General features: G+C 48.4%; 1 protein-coding gene across 1 annotated transcript in view; it reads left to right on the top strand.

The window, feature by feature from the left end:
• Positions 1-19,278, top strand: part of XRN2 (5'-3' exoribonuclease 2) — a 705,538-nt gene that overhangs the window by 86,776 nt on the left and 599,484 nt on the right. The gene's annotated exons all lie outside the window — the stretch shown is intronic.

Consider the following 19,278-nt stretch of genomic DNA (forward strand, 5'->3'; position numbering starts at 1 on the left):
GCAGAAGGGTGATGAGACAACCAAAACTAAAAATAGTAAAGAGTCTTCTACAGGCCCCCAAAAACCTGCACAGGAGGGTGGGCCCAGAGCCTCTTCACAAAACAATGGGTACAAGGGTAAAAACTTTGATCCCAAAAAGGCCTGGTGTCATAGCTGTAAACAGCATGGACACCAAACTGGAGACAAGGCCTGTCCCAAGAAAGGTTCCACTCCAAACTCCCATCCAGGTAACACTGGTATGGTGTAAGGAAATGCCTCCTTGGCATGGTTGCCCCCTGACTTTTTGCCTTTGCTGATGCTATGTTTACAATTGAAAGTGTGTTGAGGCCTGCTAACCAGGCCCCAGCACCAGTGTTCTTTCCCTAACCTGTACTTTTGTATCCACAATTGGCAGACCCTGGCATCCAGATAAGCCCCTTGTAACTGGTACTTCTAGTACCAAGGGCCCTGATGCCAAGGAAGGTCTCTAAGGGCTGCAGCATGTCTTATGCCACCCTGGAGACCTCTCACTCAGCACAGACACACTGCTTGCCAGCTTGTGTGTGCTAGTGAGGACAAAACGAGTAAGTCGACATGGCACTCCCCTCAGGGTGCCATGCCAGCCTCTCACTGCCTATGCAGTATAGGTAAGACACCCCTCTAGCAGGCCTTACAGCCCTAAGGCAGGGTGCACTATACCATAGGTGAGGGTACCAGTGCATGAGCATGGTACCCCTACAGTGTCTAAACAAAACCTTAGACATTGTAAGTGCAGGGTAGCCATAAGAGTATATGGTCTGGGAGTCTGTCAAACACGAACTCCACAGCACCATAATGGCTACACTGAAAACTGGGAAGTTTGGTATCAAACTTCTCAGCACAATAAATGCACACTGATGCCAGTGTACATTTTATTGTAAAATACACCACAGAGGGCACCTTAGAGGTGCCCCCTGAAACCTATCCGACTATCTGTGTAGGCTGACTGGTTCCAGCAGCCTGCCACACTAGAGACATGTTGCTGGCCCCATGGGGAGAGTGCCTTTGTCACTCTGAGGCCAGTAACAAAGCCTGCACTGGGTGGAGATGCTAACACCTCCCCCAGGCAGGAGCTGTAACACCTGGCGGTGAGCCTCAAAGGCTCACCCCTTTGTCACAGCCCAGCAGGGCACTCCAGCTTAGTGGAGTTGCCCGCCCCCTCCGGCCACAGCCCCCACTTTTGGCGGCAAGGCTGGAGGGAACAAAGAAAGCAACAAGGAGGAGTCACTGGCCAGTCAGGACAGCCCCTAAGGTGTCCTGAGCGGAGGTGACTCTGACTTTTAGAAATCCTCCATCTTGCAGATGGAGGATTCCCCCAATAGGGTTAGGATTGTGACCCCCTCCCCTTGGGAGGAGGCACAAAGAGGGTGTACCCACCCTCAGGGCTAGTAGCCATTGGCTACTAACCCCCCAGACCTAAACACGCCCTTAAATTTAGTATTTAAGGGCTACCCTGAACCCTAGAAAATTAGATTCCTGCAACAAGAAGAAGGACTGCCCAGCTGAAAACCCCTGCAGCGGAAGACCAGAAGACGACAACTGCCTTGGCTCCAGAAACTCACCGGCCTGTCTCCTGCCTTCCAAAGACCCTGCTCCAGCGACGCCTTCCGAAGGGACCAGCGACCTCGACATCCTCTGAGGACTGCCCCTGCTTCGAAAAGACAAGAAACTCCCGAGGACAGCGGACCTGCTCCAAGAAAAGCTGCAACTTTGTTTCCAGCAGCTTTAAAGAACCCTGCAAGCTCCCCGCAAGAAGCGTGAGACTTGCAACCCTGCACCCGGCGACCCCGACTCGGCTGGTGGCGAGCCAACACCTCAGGAGGGACCCCAGGACTACTCTGATACTGTGAGTACCAAAACCTGTCCCCCCTGAGCCCCCACAGCGCCGCCTGCAGAGGGAATCCCGAGGCTTCCCCTGACCGCGACTCTTGGAATCCCAAGTCCCGACGCCTGGGAGAGACCCTGCACCCGCAGCCCCCAGGACCTGAAGGACCGGACTTTCACTGGAGAAGTGACCCCCAGGAGTCCCTCTCCCTTGCCCAAGTGGAGGTTTCCCCGAGGAATCCCCCCCTTGCCTGCCTGCAGCGCTGAAGAGATCCCGAGATCTCTCATAGACTAACATTGAAAACCCGACGCTTGTTTCTACACTGCACCCGGCCGCCCCCGCGCCGCTGAGGGTGAAATTTCTGTGTGGACTTGTGTCCCCCCCGGTGCCCTACAAAACCCCCCTGGTCTGCCCTCCGAAGACGCGGGTACTTACCTGCCAGCAGACCGGAACCGGGGCACCCCCTTCTCTCCATTCTAGCCTATGTGTTTTGGGCACCACTTTGAACTCTGCACCTGACCGGCCCTGAGCTGCTGGTGTGGTGACTTTGGGGTTGCTCTGAACCCCCAACGGTGGGCTACCTTGGACCAAGAACTGAACCCTGTAAGTGTCTTACTTACCTGGTAAAACTAACAAATACTTACCTCCCCTAGGAACTGTGAAAATTGCACTAAGTGTCCACTTTTAAAACAGCTATTTGTGAATAACTTGAAAAGTATACATGCAATTTTTATGATTTGAAGTTCCTAAAGTACTTACCTGCAATACCTTTCGAATAAGATATTACATGTAGAATTTGAACCTGTGGTTCTTAAAATAAACTAAGAAAAGATATTTTTCTATACAAAACCTATTGGCTGGATTTGTCTCTGAGTGTGTGTACCTCATTTATTGTCTATGTGTATGTACAACAAATGCTTAACACTACTCCTTGGATAAGCCTACTGCTCGACCACACTACCACAAAATAGAGCATTAGTATTATCTATTTTTACCACTATTTTACCTCTAAGGGGAACCCTTGGACTCTGTGCATGCTATTCCTTACTTTGAAATAGCACATACAGAGCCAACTTCCTACATTGGTGGATCAGCGGTGGGGTACAAGACTTTGCATTTGCTGGACTACTCAGCCAATACCTGATCACACGACAAATTCCAAAATTGTCATTAGAAATTGATTTTTGCAATTTGAAAAGTTGTCTAAATTTTTAAAAGACCTGCTAGGGCCTCGTGTTAGATCCTGTTTAGCATTTCTTTTAGAGTTTAAAAGTTTGTAAAAGTTTGAATTAGATTCTAGAACCAGTTGTAGATTCTTAAAAAGTATTCCAACTTTTAGAAGCATAATGTCTAGCACAGATGTGAATGTGGTGGAACTCGACACCACACCTTACCTCCATCTACAGATGAGAGAGCTAAGGTCACTCTGTAAACTAAAGAAAATAGCAATGGGCCCCAAACCTACCAAAGTACAGCTCCAGGAGCTTTTGGCAGAGTTTGAAAAGGCCAACCCCTCTGAGGATGGCAACTCAGAGGATGAAGATAGTGACTTGGAGGGAAATTCCCCCCCTCCAGTCCTACTTAGGGAGAGCAGGGCTTCTCAAGCCCTGACTCCACAAATAATAGTCAGAGATGCTGGTTCCCTCACAGGAGGGACCAACAACTCTGAAATCACTGAGGATAACTCCAGTGAAGAGGACATCCAGTTAGCCAGGATGGCCAAAAGATTGGCTTTGGAAAGACAGATCCTAGCCATAGAGAGGGAAAGACAAGAGATGGGCCTAGGACCCATCAATGGTGGCAGCAACATAAATAGGGTCAGAGATTCTCCTGACATGTTGAAAATCCCTAAAGGGATTGTAACTAAATATGAAGATGGTGATGACATCACCAAATGGTTCACAGCTTTTGAGAGGGCTTGTGTAACCAGAAAAGTGAACAGATCTCACTGGGGTGCTCTCCTTTGGGAAATGTTCACAGGAAAGTGTAGGGATAGACTCCTCACACTCTCTGGACAAGATGCAGAATCTTATGACCTCATGAAGGGTACCCTGATTGAGGGCTTTGGATTCTCCACTGAGGAGTACAGGATTAGGTTCAGGGGGGCTCAAAAATCCTCGAGCCAGACCTGGGTTGACTTTGTTGACTACTCAGTGAAAACACTAGATGGTTGGATTCAAGGCAGTGGTGTAAGTAATTATGATGGGCTGTACAATTTATTTGTGAAAGAACACCTGTTAAGTAATTGTTTCAATGATAAACTGCATCAGCATCTGGTAGACCTAGGACCAATTTCTCCCCAAGAATTGGGAAAGAAGGCGGACCATTGGGTCAAGACAAGGGTGTCCAAGACTTCAACAGGGGGTGACCAAAAGAAAGGGGTCACAAAGACTCCCCAGCAGAAGGGTGATGAGACAACCAAAACTAAAAATAGTAAAGAGTCTTCTACAGGCCCCCAAAAACCTGCACAGGAGGGTGGGCCCAGAGCCTCTTCACAAAACAATGGGTACAAGGGTAAAAACTTTGATCCCAAAAAGGCCTGGTGTCATAGCTGTAAACAGCATGGACACCAAACTGGAGACAAGGCCTGTCCCAAGAAAGGTTCCACTCCAAACTCCCATCCAGGTAACACTGGTATGGCTAGTCTCCAAGTGGGATCAACAGTGTGCCCAGAGCAAATCAGGGTCCACACTGAAGCTACTCTAGTTTCTGAGGGTGGGGTGGATTTAGCCACACTAGCTGTCTGGCCGCCTAACATGCAAAAATACAGACAGCAACTCTTGATTAATGGGACTAGAATAGAGGGCCTGAGGGATACAGGTGCCAGTGTCACCATGGTGACAGAGAAACTGGTTTCCCCTGGCCAATACCTGACTGGAAAAACTTACACAGTCACCAACGCTGACAATCAGAGAAAAGTACATCCCATGGCAATGGTTACTTTAGAATGGGGAGGGGTCAATGGCCTGAAACAGGTGGTGGTCTCCTCAAATATCCCAGTGGACTGTCTGCTTGGAAATGACCTGGAGTCCTCAGCATGGGCTGAGGTAGAACTAAAAACCCATGCAGCAATGCTGGGTATCCCTGAACTGGTGTGTGTGAAAACCAGAGCACAGTGCAAGGCACAGGGTGAACAAGTAGAGCTGGAGTCTGGAAGAATGGCCCAGCCTACCAAGAGAAAAGGAAAGTCAGTTGGGAAACCAACTGCAACACAGCAAAAGAAAGGGAACCTCTCTTCTCAGGAAGAAGTTCTGCCCTCTGAGGGAACTGAGCCTTTGGAGCTTGAACCTTATCAGGTTGAGCTCTTGGGCCCAGGGGGACCCTCAAGGGAAGAGCTGTGTAAGGGACAAGAAACCTGTCCCTCTCTTGAAGGCCTTAGGCAGCAAGCTGCTGAAGAGTCCAAAGGCAAGAAAAATGGAACACATAGGGTCTATTGGGAAGATGGGCTCCTGTACACTGAGGCCAGAGACCCCAAACCTGGTGCCACTAGGAGAGTGGTAGTGCCTCAGCTGTTCAGAGAGTTCATCCTAACATTGGCCCATGACATTCCCCTTGCTGGACATTTGGGACAAACCAAGACGTGGGAGAGGTTAGTCAACCACTTCTACTGGCCCAATATGTCCAACATGGTTAAGGAGTTTTGCCTCTCCTGCCCCACCTGTCAAGCCAGTGGTAAGACAGGTGGGCATCCAAAGGCCCCCCTCATTCCACTTCCTGTGGTGGGGGTGCCCTTTGAAAGAGTGGGTGTGGACATAGTTGGTCCACTAGAACCTCCCACAGCCTCAGGAAATATGTATATCCTGGTAGTAGTGGATCATGCTACCCGGTATCCTGAAGCTATTCCCCTTAGGTCGACTACTGCCCCTGCAGTAGCCAAGGCCCTCATTGGTATCTTTACCAGAGTGGGTTTCCCTAAGGAGGTGGTGTCTGACAGAGGTACCAACTTCATGTCAGCATACCTAAAGCACATGTGGAATGAGTGTGGAGTGACTTATAAATTCACTACACCATACCATCCACAAACTAATGGCTTGGTTGAGAGATTCAACAAGACATTAAAAGGCATGATCATGGGGCTCCCAGAAAAACTCAAAAGGAGATGGGATGTCCTCCTGCCATGTCTGCTTTTCGCTTACAGAGAGGTGCCACAGAAGGGAGTAGGATTCTCACCCTTTGAACTTCTGTTTGGTCATCCTGTAAGGGGACCACTTGCCCTTGTTAAAGAAGGCTGGGAGAGACCTCTCCATGAGCCTAAACAGGACATAGTGGACTATGTACTTGGCCTTCGCTCTAGAATGGCAGAGTACATGGAAAAGGCAACCAAAAACCTTGAGGCCAGCCAACAGCTCCAGAAGTTTTGGTATGACCAAAAGGCTGCACTAGTGGAGTTCCAACCAGGGCAGAAAGTCTGGGTTCTGGAGCCTGTGGCTCCCAGGGCACTCCAGGACAAATGGAGTGGCCCTTACCCAGTACTAGAAAGGAAGAGTCAGGTCACCTACCTGGTGGACCTGGGCACAAGCAGGAGCCCCAAGAGGGTGATCCATGTGAACCGCCTTAAGCTCTTCCATGACAGGGCTGATGTGAATCTGTTGATGGTAACAGATGAGGATCAGGAGGCAGAGAGTGAACCTCTCCCTGATCTTCTGTCATCAGACCCAAAAGATGGCACAGTAGATGGAGTGATCTACTCAGACACCCTCTCTGGCCAACAGCAAGCTGATTGTAGGAGAGTCCTACAACAGTTTCCTGAACTCTTCTCCTTGACCCCTGGTCAGACACACCTGTGTACCCATGATGTGGACACAGGAGACAGCATGCCTGTCAAGAACAAAATCTTTAGACAATCTGACCATGTCAAAGAAAGCATCAAGGTGGAAGTCCACAAGATGCTGGAATTGGGAGTGATTGAGCGCTCTGACAGCCCCTGGGCTAGCCCAGTGGTCTTAGTCCCCAAACCTCACACTAAAGATGGAAAGAAAGAGATGAGGTTTTGTGTGGACTACAGAGGGCTCAACTCTGTCACCAAGACAGATGCCCATCCAATTCCAAGAGCTGATGAGCTCATTGATAAGTTAGGTGCTGCCAAATTTCTAAGTACCTTTGACTTGACAGCAGGGTACTGGCAAATAAAAATGGCACCTGGAGCAAAAGAAAAGACAGCATTCTCCACACCTGATGGGCATTATCAGTTTACTGTTATGCCCTTTGGTTTAAAGAATGCCCCTGCCACCTTCCAAAGGTTGGTGAATCAAGTCCTTGCTGGCTTGGAGTCCTTTAGCACAGCTTATCTTGATGATATTGCTGTCTTTAGCTCCACCTGGCAGGATCACCTGGTCCACCTGAAGAAGGTTTTGAAGGCTCTGCAATCTGCAGGCCTCTCTATCAAGGCATCCAAATGCCAGATAGGGCAGGGAACTGTGGTTTACTTGGGCCACCTTGTAGGTGGAGGCCAAGTTCAGCCACTCCAACCCAAGATCCAGACCATTCTGGACTGGGTAGCTCCAAAAACCCAGACTCAAGTCAGGGCATTCCTTGGCTTGACTGGGTACTACAGGAGGTTTGTGAAGGGATATGGATCCATTGTGACAGCCCTCACTGAGCTCACCTCCAAGAAAATGCCCAAGAAAGTGAACTGGACTGTGGACTGCCAACAGGCCTTTGACACCCTGAAACAAGCAATGTGCTCAGCACCAGTTCTCAAAGCTCCAGATTATTCTAAGCAGTTCATTGTGCAGACTGATGCCTCTGAACATGGGATAGGGGCAGTTTTGTCCCAAACAAATGATGATGGCCTTGACCAGCCTGTTGCTTTCATTAGCAGGAGGTTACTCCCCAGGGAGCAGCGTTGGAGTGCCATTGAGAGGGAGGCCTTTGCTGTGGTTTGGTCCCTGAAGAAGCTGAGACCCTACCTCTTTGGGACTCACTTCCTAGTTCAAACTGACCACAGACCTCTCAAATGGCTGATGCAAATGAAAGGTGAAAATCCTAAACTGTTGAGGTGGTCCATCTCCCTACAGGGAATGGACTTTATAGTGGAACACAGACCTGGGACTGCCCATGCCAATGCAGATGGCCTTTCCAGGTTCTTCCACTTAGAAAATGAAGACTCTCTTGGGAAAGGTTAGTCTCATCCTCTTTCGTTTGGGGGGGGGTTGTGTAAGGAAATGCCTCCTTGGCATGGTTGCCCCCTGACTTTTTGCCTTTGCTGATGCTATGTTTACAATTGAAAGTGTGTTGAGGCCTGCTAACCAGGCCCCAGCACCAGTGTTCTTTCCCTAACCTGTACTTTTGTATCCACAATTGGCAGACCCTGGCATCCAGATAAGCCCCTTGTAACTGGTACTTCTAGTACCAAGGGCCCTGATGCCAAGGAAGGTCTCTAAGGGCTGCAGCATGTCTTATGCCACCCTGGAGACCTCTCACTCAGCACAGACACACTGCTTGCCAGCTTGTGTGTGCTAGTGAGGACAAAACGAGTAAGTCGACATGGCACTCCCCTCAGGGTGCCATGCCAGCCTCTCACTGCCTATGCAGTATAGGTAAGACACCCCTCTAGCAGGCCTTACAGCCCTAAGGCAGGGTGCACTATACCATAGGTGAGGGTACCAGTGCATGAGCATGGTACCCCTACAGTGTCTAAACAAAACCTTAGACATTGTAAGTGCAGGGTAGCCATAAGAGTATATGGTCTGGGAGTCTGTCAAACACGAACTCCACAGCACCATAATGGCTACACTGAAAACTGGGAAGTTTGGTATCAAACTTCTCAGCACAATAAATGCACACTGATGCCAGTGTACATTTTATTGTAAAATACACCACAGAGGGCACCTTAGAGGTGCCCCCTGAAACCTATCCGACTATCTGTGTAGGCTGACTGGTTCCAGCAGCCTGCCACACTAGAGACATGTTGCTGGCCCCATGGGGAGAGTGCCTTTGTCACTCTGAGGCCAGTAACAAAGCCTGCACTGGGTGGAGATGCTAACACCTCCCCCAGGCAGGAGCTGTAACACCTGGCGGTGAGCCTCAAAGGCTCACCCCTTTGTCACAGCCCAGCAGGGCACTCCAGCTTAGTGGAGTTGCCCGCCCCCTCCGGCCACAGCCCCCACTTTTGGCGGCAAGGCTGGAGGGAACAAAGAAAGCAACAAGGAGGAGTCACTGGCCAGTCAGGACAGCCCCTAAGGTGTCCTGAGCGGAGGTGACTCTGACTTTTAGAAATCCTCCATCTTGCAGATGGAGGATTCCCCCAATAGGGTTAGGATTGTGACCCCCTCCCCTTGGGAGGAGGCACAAAGAGGGTGTACCCACCCTCAGGGCTAGTAGCCATTGGCTACTAACCCCCCAGACCTAAACACGCCCTTAAATTTAGTATTTAAGGGCTACCCTGAACCCTAGAAAATTAGATTCCTGCAACAAGAAGAAGGACTGCCCAGCTGAAAACCCCTGCAGCGGAAGACCAGAAGACGACAACTGCCTTGGCTCCAGAAACTCACCGGCCTGTCTCCTGCCTTCCAAAGACCCTGCTCCAGCGACGCCTTCCGAAGGGACCAGCGACCTCGACATCCTCTGAGGACTGCCCCTGCTTCGAAAAGACAAGAAACTCCCGAGGACAGCGGACCTGCTCCAAGAAAAGCTGCAACTTTGTTTCCAGCAGCTTTAAAGAACCCTGCAAGCTCCCCGCAAGAAGCGTGAGACTTGCAACCCTGCACCCGGCGACCCCGACTCGGCTGGTGGCGAGCCAACACCTCAGGAGGGACCCCAGGACTACTCTGATACTGTGAGTACCAAAACCTGTCCCCCCTGAGCCCCCACAGCGCCGCCTGCAGAGGGAATCCCGAGGCTTCCCCTGACCGCGACTCTTGGAATCCCAAGTCCCGACGCCTGGGAGAGACCCTGCACCCGCAGCCCCCAGGACCTGAAGGACCGGACTTTCACTGGAGAAGTGACCCCCAGGAGTCCCTCTCCCTTGCCCAAGTGGAGGTTTCCCCGAGGAATCCCCCCCTTGCCTGCCTGCAGCGCTGAAGAGATCCCGAGATCTCTCATAGACTAACATTGAAAACCCGACGCTTGTTTCTACACTGCACCCGGCCGCCCCCGCGCCGCTGAGGGTGAAATTTCTGTGTGGACTTGTGTCCCCCCCGGTGCCCTACAAAACCCCCCTGGTCTGCCCTCCGAAGACGCGGGTACTTACCTGCCAGCAGACCGGAACCGGGGCACCCCCTTCTCTCCATTCTAGCCTATGTGTTTTGGGCACCACTTTGAACTCTGCACCTGACCGGCCCTGAGCTGCTGGTGTGGTGACTTTGGGGTTGCTCTGAACCCCCAACGGTGGGCTACCTTGGACCAAGAACTGAACCCTGTAAGTGTCTTACTTACCTGGTAAAACTAACAAATACTTACCTCCCCTAGGAACTGTGAAAATTGCACTAAGTGTCCACTTTTAAAACAGCTATTTGTGAATAACTTGAAAAGTATACATGCAATTTTTATGATTTGAAGTTCCTAAAGTACTTACCTGCAATACCTTTCGAATAAGATATTACATGTAGAATTTGAACCTGTGGTTCTTAAAATAAACTAAGAAAAGATATTTTTCTATACAAAACCTATTGGCTGGATTTGTCTCTGAGTGTGTGTACCTCATTTATTGTCTATGTGTATGTACAACAAATGCTTAACACTACTCCTTGGATAAGCCTACTGCTCGACCACACTACCACAAAATAGAGCATTAGTATTATCTATTTTTACCACTATTTTACCTCTAAGGGGAACCCTTGGACTCTGTGCATGCTATTCCTTACTTTGAAATAGCACATACAGAGCCAACTTCCTACAGGAACCTTTTATACAACTACACAAAAATAAAGTCGTCCTAAGGACCAATCCTAAATTTTTGCCAAAGGTTATTTCATCGTTCCATCTAAATCAAACAGTGGAACTTCCAGTGTTCTTTCCACAGCCAGATACCGTAGCTGAAAGGGCACTACATACATTAGATGTCAAAAGAGCATTGATGTATTACATTGACAGAACAAAAAACATCAGAAAGACTAAACAACTCTTTATTGCATTTCAAAAACCTCATGCAGGAAACCCAATTTCAAAACAAGGTATAGCCAGATGGATAGTTAAATGCATCCAAATCTGCTACCTTAAAGCTAAACGACAGCTGCCCATTACACCAAGGGCACACTCAACCAGAAAGAAAGGTGCTACCATGGCCTTTCTAGGAAACATCCCAATGCAAGAAATATGTAAGGCAGCCACATGGTCTACGCCTCACACATTCACCAAGCACTACTGTGTAGACGTGTTATCCGCACAACAAGCCACAGTAGGTCAAGCCGTATTAAGAACATTATTTCAGACTACTTCCACTCCTACAGGCTGATCCACCGCTTTTGGGGAAATAACTGCTTACTAGTCTATGCAGAACTTGCGTATCTACAGCGACAGATGCCATCGAACTGAAAATGTCACTTACCCAGTGTACATCTGTTCGTGGCATCAGTCGCAGTAGATTCGCATGTGCCCACCCGCCTCCCCGGGAGCCTGTAGCAGTTTGGAAGTTACCTTCAATTATTTATATATGTATCATCTCAACCTTAAATAGGTGCATACTTAGTCACTCCATTGCATGGGCACTATTACTACAATTCAACTCCTACCTCACCCTCTGCGGGGAAAAACAATCGAAGATGGAGTCGACGCCCATGCGCAATGGAGACAAAAGGAGGAGTCACTCGGTCCCGTGACTCGAAAGACTTCTTCGAAGAAAAACAACTTGTAACACTCCGGCCCAACACCAGATGGCGAGCTATTGCAGAACATGCGAATCTACTGCGACTGATGCCACGAACAGATGTACACTGGGTAAGTGACATTTTCATTATGGGATCTTTTCTTGCACCAAATCTCCCAGTCTGGGCAAGCCATCCCTCGGCAGCTTTTTATGAATCTTCTCTTCATTCATGGCAGACTTGCATTGCTTCATGTTAGAAAATTTTGTTTGACTGTCTTGAATGTTCTGCTGCAAAATCAAATGCAGTGGTGGATCAAAAGGTTTTGGTTCTGACACCTTTCCATTGATCTTGGGATCAGGCACTACATTGGTGCTCTAAACAGTCCCTTGTATGGGTTGTAAACACTTACTATTCTATGCAGATTAAGTGCTCCCTGGAATCCATACAGATTATGCAGTTGATTCCTGTATCTAATACCCTAGTGTTTTATATTAATTAAACAGAGTGCAGCAAGCTCATAAAGAGACGCATCAATCCCTAATAGTTTCCAAGTAATCACAATAAACACAAATAATATTAAAAAGTAGAATGTAGTGTGCACCTCCACAAAAATTCCTGCTGCACTAAGGAACCACAGGGGTGAAAAAAACACCCCAATTGTTAAAGAAGAAAAGATTGGGTGGTGCACCACTAAGTTGTAGACATATTCTTTATATACTAATTGTAGAAGAATCCCAGATAATTAAACAGGTGATGATACACTGTTTCTGTTCTTTTTCTTCCAAAAATTCTTTTTATTTGATCAAGAATACTTTTTATAACAGTAAGTTGATGAAAGCAAGCAGCCAACGCGGAAAGACTGGCTATTCACTTTGTTTAACTTGGCGGGTGGCAACACGGCCGGGCCAGTCTTTCTGCTCTTTCGTTTTGCCGCTGACCGGCCTGCTACACCTATCTATCGACAAACGGCATATATTCATACCTTTTCAGCACTCTGAAACTTGGTTGTGCTCAGTCATATTTTGCAAACAACTTTTCAATACAGTTTGGAACTTACCATTTGCCCTGAAGAAGCCCAAGTGTATAGGGCGAAACGCGTTGGCTGCTTGCTTTCATCAACTTACTGTTATAAAAAGTATTCTTGATCAAATAAAAAGAATTTTTGGAAGAAAAAGAACAGAAACCGTGTATCATCACCTGTTTAATTATCTGGGATTCTTCTACAATTAGTATATAAAGAATATGTCTACAACTTAAAGTGGTGCACCACCCAATCTTTTCTTCCCTGGTATTTTATGCTTGTTTATTTGTATATTTGGAGCATTCTATGATTCACTTAAATTTCATGCGTAATGGATGTCGGTAAAGCAGTCCTACGCCCTGAGCAAATATAGCATCTATGAATGTCTTAGCGACTGATGCAGGACTTTGTTGGAATGAAAGTTATGAACTGCTCCCATGGCTACTAGGCTTTGAAAATCTTTTATGAACGCTTGAGCAGTGGCAGTCTTGTGGCAAAATTTATAAGAATCTGGAACATGAAAATACAACAAACAATATATAGTTATATTGGTTTCTGCTTTAGATGAGCTCGATATGGTATGTGAAAATTACCCTGAGGAACTGTTGCAAATGCAGGAGTCTGTTCTCCTTTCACAACTGTAAAATGTTTTCTGTTTACAGATGGTGCATGTTGCACACATTTTCTTTTTTCTTTGGTAAATATGACCACCAGTAATGTTACTTTAGCATTGATGCAGTAGCACTTGACTCCAGTAGGTGCAGATGATGTAGCCTTGTGAACTGCCCTGATTAAATGTAATCTAGCTTATTGGGAATATGGCTGTCTCCTAATTCGAGTATAGTAGACATCTGAATGCTATCTTGGGTGAGTGTAGTATTTAGAAGGAAAGCATTCTGAAGGCTTCTCTACCCTTAACGTGGATTGTAGTGTTGCCAAAATGTCTGGGTCGATCTTAGTTTAAAATGGTTACAGCAGATTGCTTAGGGCAGTGGTTCCCAACCTGTGGTCCGGGTACCCCTGGTGGTCAGCAAAGCTTCCTCAGGGAGGTCCGTGACTGCTTAGAAAATTAAATATTAAATTAGGTCCCCAGCTTTCACTAATGGCTTAGTGGGGGTTCCCGGGTTCTAATAATGTTAAAATAGTGGTCCGCAGAAGTCTGAAGATTGGGATCCACTGCCGTAGTCTTCGCTGTTCCTTCAATGTGAATTCCTTCCAGTGTTCTTTCCCTAAACTGCACTTTTGTCACCACAATTGGCACAGCCCTGGCACACAGATAAGGCCCTTGTAAATGGTACCCCTGGTACCAAGGGCCCTGATGCCAGGGAAGGTCTCTAAGGGCTGCAGCATGTATTATGCCACCTTGGGAACAACTCACTCAGCACATGTACACTGCCTCACAGCTTGTGTGTGCCGGTGGGGAGAAAATGACTAAGTCGACATGGCACTCGCCTCAGAGTACCATGCCCACCTTACACTGCCTGTGGCATAGGTAAGTCACCCCATCAAGCAGGCCTTACAGCCCTAAGGCAGGGTGCACTAAACCACAGATGAGGGCATAAGTGCATGAGCACTATGCCCCTACAGTGTCTAAGCAAAACCTTAGACATTGACAGACTCCCAGACCATATACTCTTTATGGCTACCCTGCACTTACCAACACAAACTCCACAGTTCCATAATGGCTACACTGAATTTTTGGAAGTTTTGTATCAAACGTCTCAGCACAACAAATCCACACTGATGCCAGTGTGGGATTTATTGAAAAATACTAACAGGTTAGTTAGGCTGACCAGTTCCTGCCACATCCAGACGGGTTTCTGGTCACATAGGGTGAGTGCCTTTGTCACTCTGTGGCCAGGAACAAAGCCTGCAGTGGGTGGAGGTGCTACTCTCCTCCACCTGCAAGATCTGTAACACATGGCGGTGAGCCTCAAAGGCTCAAGCCTGGTGTTGCCGCACCCAAGGGCACTCCAGCTAGTGGAGATGCCCACCCCTCGGGACACAACCCCCACTTTTGGCGGCAAGTCCGGAGGAGATAGTGAGAAACAGAGGAGTCACCCACCAGTCAGGACAGCCCCTAAGGTGACCCCTGCCTTAAGAATTCTCCATCTTGTTTTGGAGGGTTCCCCGAATAGGGATGTGCCCCATCCCCTTGGAGGAGGCAAAAAGGGTGTAGCCACCCTCCAGAGCAGTAGCCACTGGCTACTGCCCCCCCCCCCCCCCCCCCAGACCTAAACACACCCCTAAATTTAGTATTTAGGATCGACCCTGAACCCAGGAAATCGGATTCCTGCAACCTGAAGAAAGGACTGCTGACCTTAAAGCCCCGCAGAGACGACTGGGACCACAACTGACTGGGCCCCAGCCCTACTGGCCTGTCTCAAGATTCAAAGAACTTGCACAGCGACTCATCTGGCGGGACCAGTGACCTCTGAGGACTGACCTGCACCTAAAGGACCAAGAACCTCCTGAGGACAGCGGCTCTATCCAAAATCTGCAACAAAGAAACCAACTTTAAAGACTCCCGCCTCACTCCAGAAGCGTTATTTGGGCCCTCCTTTGACCTCTGCACCTGACCGGCCCTGTGTTGCTGGTGCTGGGTGTTTGGGGTTGATGTGAACCCCCAGTGGTGGGCTGCCTATGGCACTGAATTTGTAAGTGCTTTACTTACCTGAGAAACTAACTATTAGTTACCTCCCCCAGGAACTGTTGATTTTTGCAGTGTCCACTTTAAATCACTTATTGCCATTTTTGCCAAAACTGTGTACACATTACTGTTTGAATTCAAAGTTCCATCCTTACCTGTGTGAAGTACCTTACAATTTATGTATGTATCTAAATTCTGAATCTTGTGGTTCTAAAAGAAATTAAGAAAATATTTGTCTATATAAAGACTATTGGCCTGGAGTTAATGAGTGTGTTCCTCATTTATTGCCTGTGTGTGTACAACAAATGCTTAACACTACCCTCTTGATAAGCCTACTGCTCGACCACACTACCAGAAAATAGAGGTTGATAGTGGCAATAACAGATAATACTAATGCTCTAACGGGAACCCTTGGACTCTGTGCTCCCTATCTCTCACTTTGAGATAGTATATACAGAGCCAGCTTCCTACAGTGGAGGTTGTCTAAAGATCCTGTAGCTTGTATGCAAGTCACTCTTGACACGGCAAGCACATCTGTCAGTTTCTTTTCTAACTCTGCCTTCTCCTTAAGTCATTACGACCGACTCTTCCCTAGAAGATTGGTAACTCCTTGTAGGAAGTTGGCTCTATGTGCTATTTCAAAGTAAGGAATAGCATGCACAGAGTCCAAGGGTTCCCCTTAGAGGTAAAATAGTGGTAAAAAGAGATAATACTAATGCTCTATTTTGTGGTAGTGTGGTCGAGCAGTAGGCTTATCCAAGGAGTAGTGTTAAGCATTTGTTGTACATACACATAGACAATAAATGAGGTACACACACTCGGAGACAAATCCAGCCAATAGGTTTTGTTATAGAAAAATATCTTTTCTTAGTTTATTTTAAGAACCACAGGTTCAAATTTAACATGTAATATCTTGTTTGAAAGGTATTGCAGGTAAGTACATTAGGAACTTTGAATCATTTCAATTGCATGTATACTTCAAGTTATTCACAAATAGCTATTTCAAAAGTGGACACTTAGTGCAATTTTCACAGTTCCTGGGGGAGGTAAGTTTTTGTTAGTTTTACCAGGTAAGTAAGACACTTACAGGGTTCAGTTCTTGGTCCAAGGTAGCCCACCGTTGGGGGTTCAGAGCATCCCCAAAGTTACCACACCAGCAGCTCAGGGCCGGTCAGGTGCAGAGTTCAAAGTGGTGCCCAAAACGCATAGGCTATAATGGAGAGAAGGGGGTGCCCCGGTTCCGGTCTGCTTGCAGGTAAGTACCCACGTCTTCGGAGGGCAGACCAGGGGGGTTTTGTAGGGCACCGGGGGGGACACAAGCCTACACAGAAATTTCGCCCTCAGCAGCGCGGGGGCGGCCGGGTGCAGTGTAGAAACAAGCGTCGGGTTTGCAATGTTAGTCTATGAGAGATCAACGGATTTCTTCAGCGCTGCAGGCAAGGGGGGGCTTCCTCGGGGAAACCTCCACTTGGGCAAGGGAGAGGGACTCCTGGGGGTCACTTCTCCAGTGAAAGTCCGGTCCTTCAGGTCCTGGGGGCTGCGGGTGCAGGGTCTTTTCCAGGCGTCGGGACTTAGGTTTCAGAGAGTCGCGGTCAGGGGAAGCCTCGGGATTCCCTCTGCAGGCGGCGCTGTGGGGGCTCAGGGGGGACAGGTTTTGGTACTCAGTCGTAGAGTAGTCCGGGGGTCCTCCCTGAGGTGTTGGTCCTCCACCAGCCGAGTCGGGGTCGCCGGGTGCAGTGTTGCAAGTCTCACGCTTCTTGCGGGGAGATTGCAGGGTCTTTAAAGCTGCTCCTTGAAACAAAGTTGCAGTCTTTTTGGAGCAGGTCCGCTGTCCTCAGGAGTTTCTTGTCCTTTTCGAAGCAGGGCAGTCCTCAGAGGATTCAGAGGTCGCTGGTCCCTTGGAAGGTGTCGCTGGAGCAGAGTTCTTTGGAAGGCAGGAGACAGGCCGGTGAGTTTCTGGAGCCAAGGCAGTTGTTGTCTTCTGGTCTTCCTCTGCAGGGGTTTTCAGCTGGGCAGTCCTTCTTCTTGTAGTTTGCAGGAATCTAATTTTCTAGGGTTCAGGGTAGCCCTTAAATACTAAATTTAAGGGCGTGTTTAGGTCTGGGGGGTTAGTAGCCAATGGCTACTAGCCCTGAGGGTGGGTACACCCTCTTTGTGCCTCCTCCCAAGGGGAGGGGGTCACAATCCTAACCCTATTGGGGGAATCCTCCATCTGCAAGATGGAGGATTTCTAAAAGTGAGTCACCTCAGCTCAGGACACCTTAGGGGCTGTCCTGACTGGCCAGTGACTCCTCCTTGTTGTTCTCATTATTTTCTCCGGCCTTGCCGCCAAAAGTGGTGGCCGGGCCGGAGGGGGCGGGCAACTCCACTAGCTGGAGTGTCCTGCGGTGCTGTGACAAAGGGGTGAGCCTTTGAGGCTCACCGCCAGGTGTTACAGCTCCTGCCTGGGGGAGGTGTTAGCATCTCCACCCAGTGCAGGCTTTGTTACTGGCCTCAGAGTGACAAAGGCACTCTCCCCATGGGGCCAGCAACATGTCTCTAGTGTGGCAGGCTGCTGGAACTAGTCAGCCTACGCAGATAGTCGGTTAAGTTTCAGGGGGCACCTCTAAGGTGCCCTCTGGGGTGTATTTTGCAATAAAATGTACACTGGCATCAGTGTGCATTTATTGTGCTGAGAAGTTTGATACCAAACTTCCCAGTTTTCAGTGTAGCCATTATGGTGCTGTGGAGTTCATGTTTGACAAACTCCCAGACCATATACTCTTATGGCTACCCTGCACTTACAATGTCTAAGGTTTTGTTTAGACACTGTAGGGGTACCATGCTCATGCACTGGTACCCTCACCTATGGTATAGTGCACCCTGCCTTAGGGCTGTAAGGCCTGCTAGAGGGGTGTCTTACCTATACTGCATAGGCAGTGAGGCTGGCATGGCACCCTGAGGGGAGTGCCATGTCGACTTACTCGTTTTGTCCTCACTAGCACACACAAGTTGGCAAGCAGTGTGTCTGTGCTGAGTGAGAGGTCTCCAGGGTGGCATAAGACATGCTGCAGCCCTTAGAGACCTTCCTTGGCATCAGGGCCCTTGGTACTAGAAGTACCAGTTACAAGGGACTTATCTGGATGCCAGGGTCTGCCAATTGTGGATACAAAAGTACAGGTTAGGGAAAGAACACTGGTGCTGGGGCCTGGTTAGCAGGCCTCAGCACACTTTCAATTGTAAACATAGCATCAGCAAAGGCAAAAAGTCAGGGGGCAACCATGCCAAGGAGGCATTTCCTTACACTCCTCTCCTTGACTCAAGTCGGTGGCAAATGGCAACCTTCACAGCTACTTCTCCACATCAGTCTGCTAGAGCTCAAGGCAGTTCATCTAGCCTTGTAAGCTTTTCTTTCCTGGATAAAAATTCAGCAATGCTCATTTGCATGGACAATACTACAATGATGCACTGCCTCAAGAAGTACAGTGGCACAAGAACTCACCTGCTGTCCCAAGAAGCTCAAAGTATCTGGAATGGATGTTTCGCCGCAAAGTGCATCTAGACGCTTAAGTTCTAAGGAGGCAAACTACCATCACTGACACTCGGCAGAATGACAACCTCTTGTCAAGAGTGGGAAATCGATCAGAAAATCCTGGAGAACACTTTTCTCTAATGGGGTGAACCGATTCTGGACCTTGTCTCAATACCCCAGAACCGGAAATGCCATTTCTATGCAAACTGATGTCCAACCAGGGTCTTGGGGATATGCCTTTTTGATCGCATGGTTTGGAATCTTTGCCTACTCCTTTCCTCTGATTTTTCTCGCCTCCCAAGAGTCCTTGTAAATGAAAAGCGAACCATGCAGCATCATCCTCATAGCTCCAACATGGCCACCCCAACATTGGTTCATGCCATTACACTTCCTCTCAAAGATGCGTCATATTCCGGTGAAGCCGATCCACTCTATTGGCAGTGAGCCAGGGCCAAGTAATACATCCAGATCCCAAGTCCCTTCACTTGTCAGCCTGGCTCCTGAATA

The sequence above is a fragment of the Pleurodeles waltl genome, chromosome 5 (assembly GCF_031143425.1).
Source record: "Pleurodeles waltl isolate 20211129_DDA chromosome 5, aPleWal1.hap1.20221129, whole genome shotgun sequence".
NCBI classification, from domain to species: domain Eukaryota; kingdom Metazoa; phylum Chordata; class Amphibia; order Caudata; family Salamandridae; genus Pleurodeles; species Pleurodeles waltl.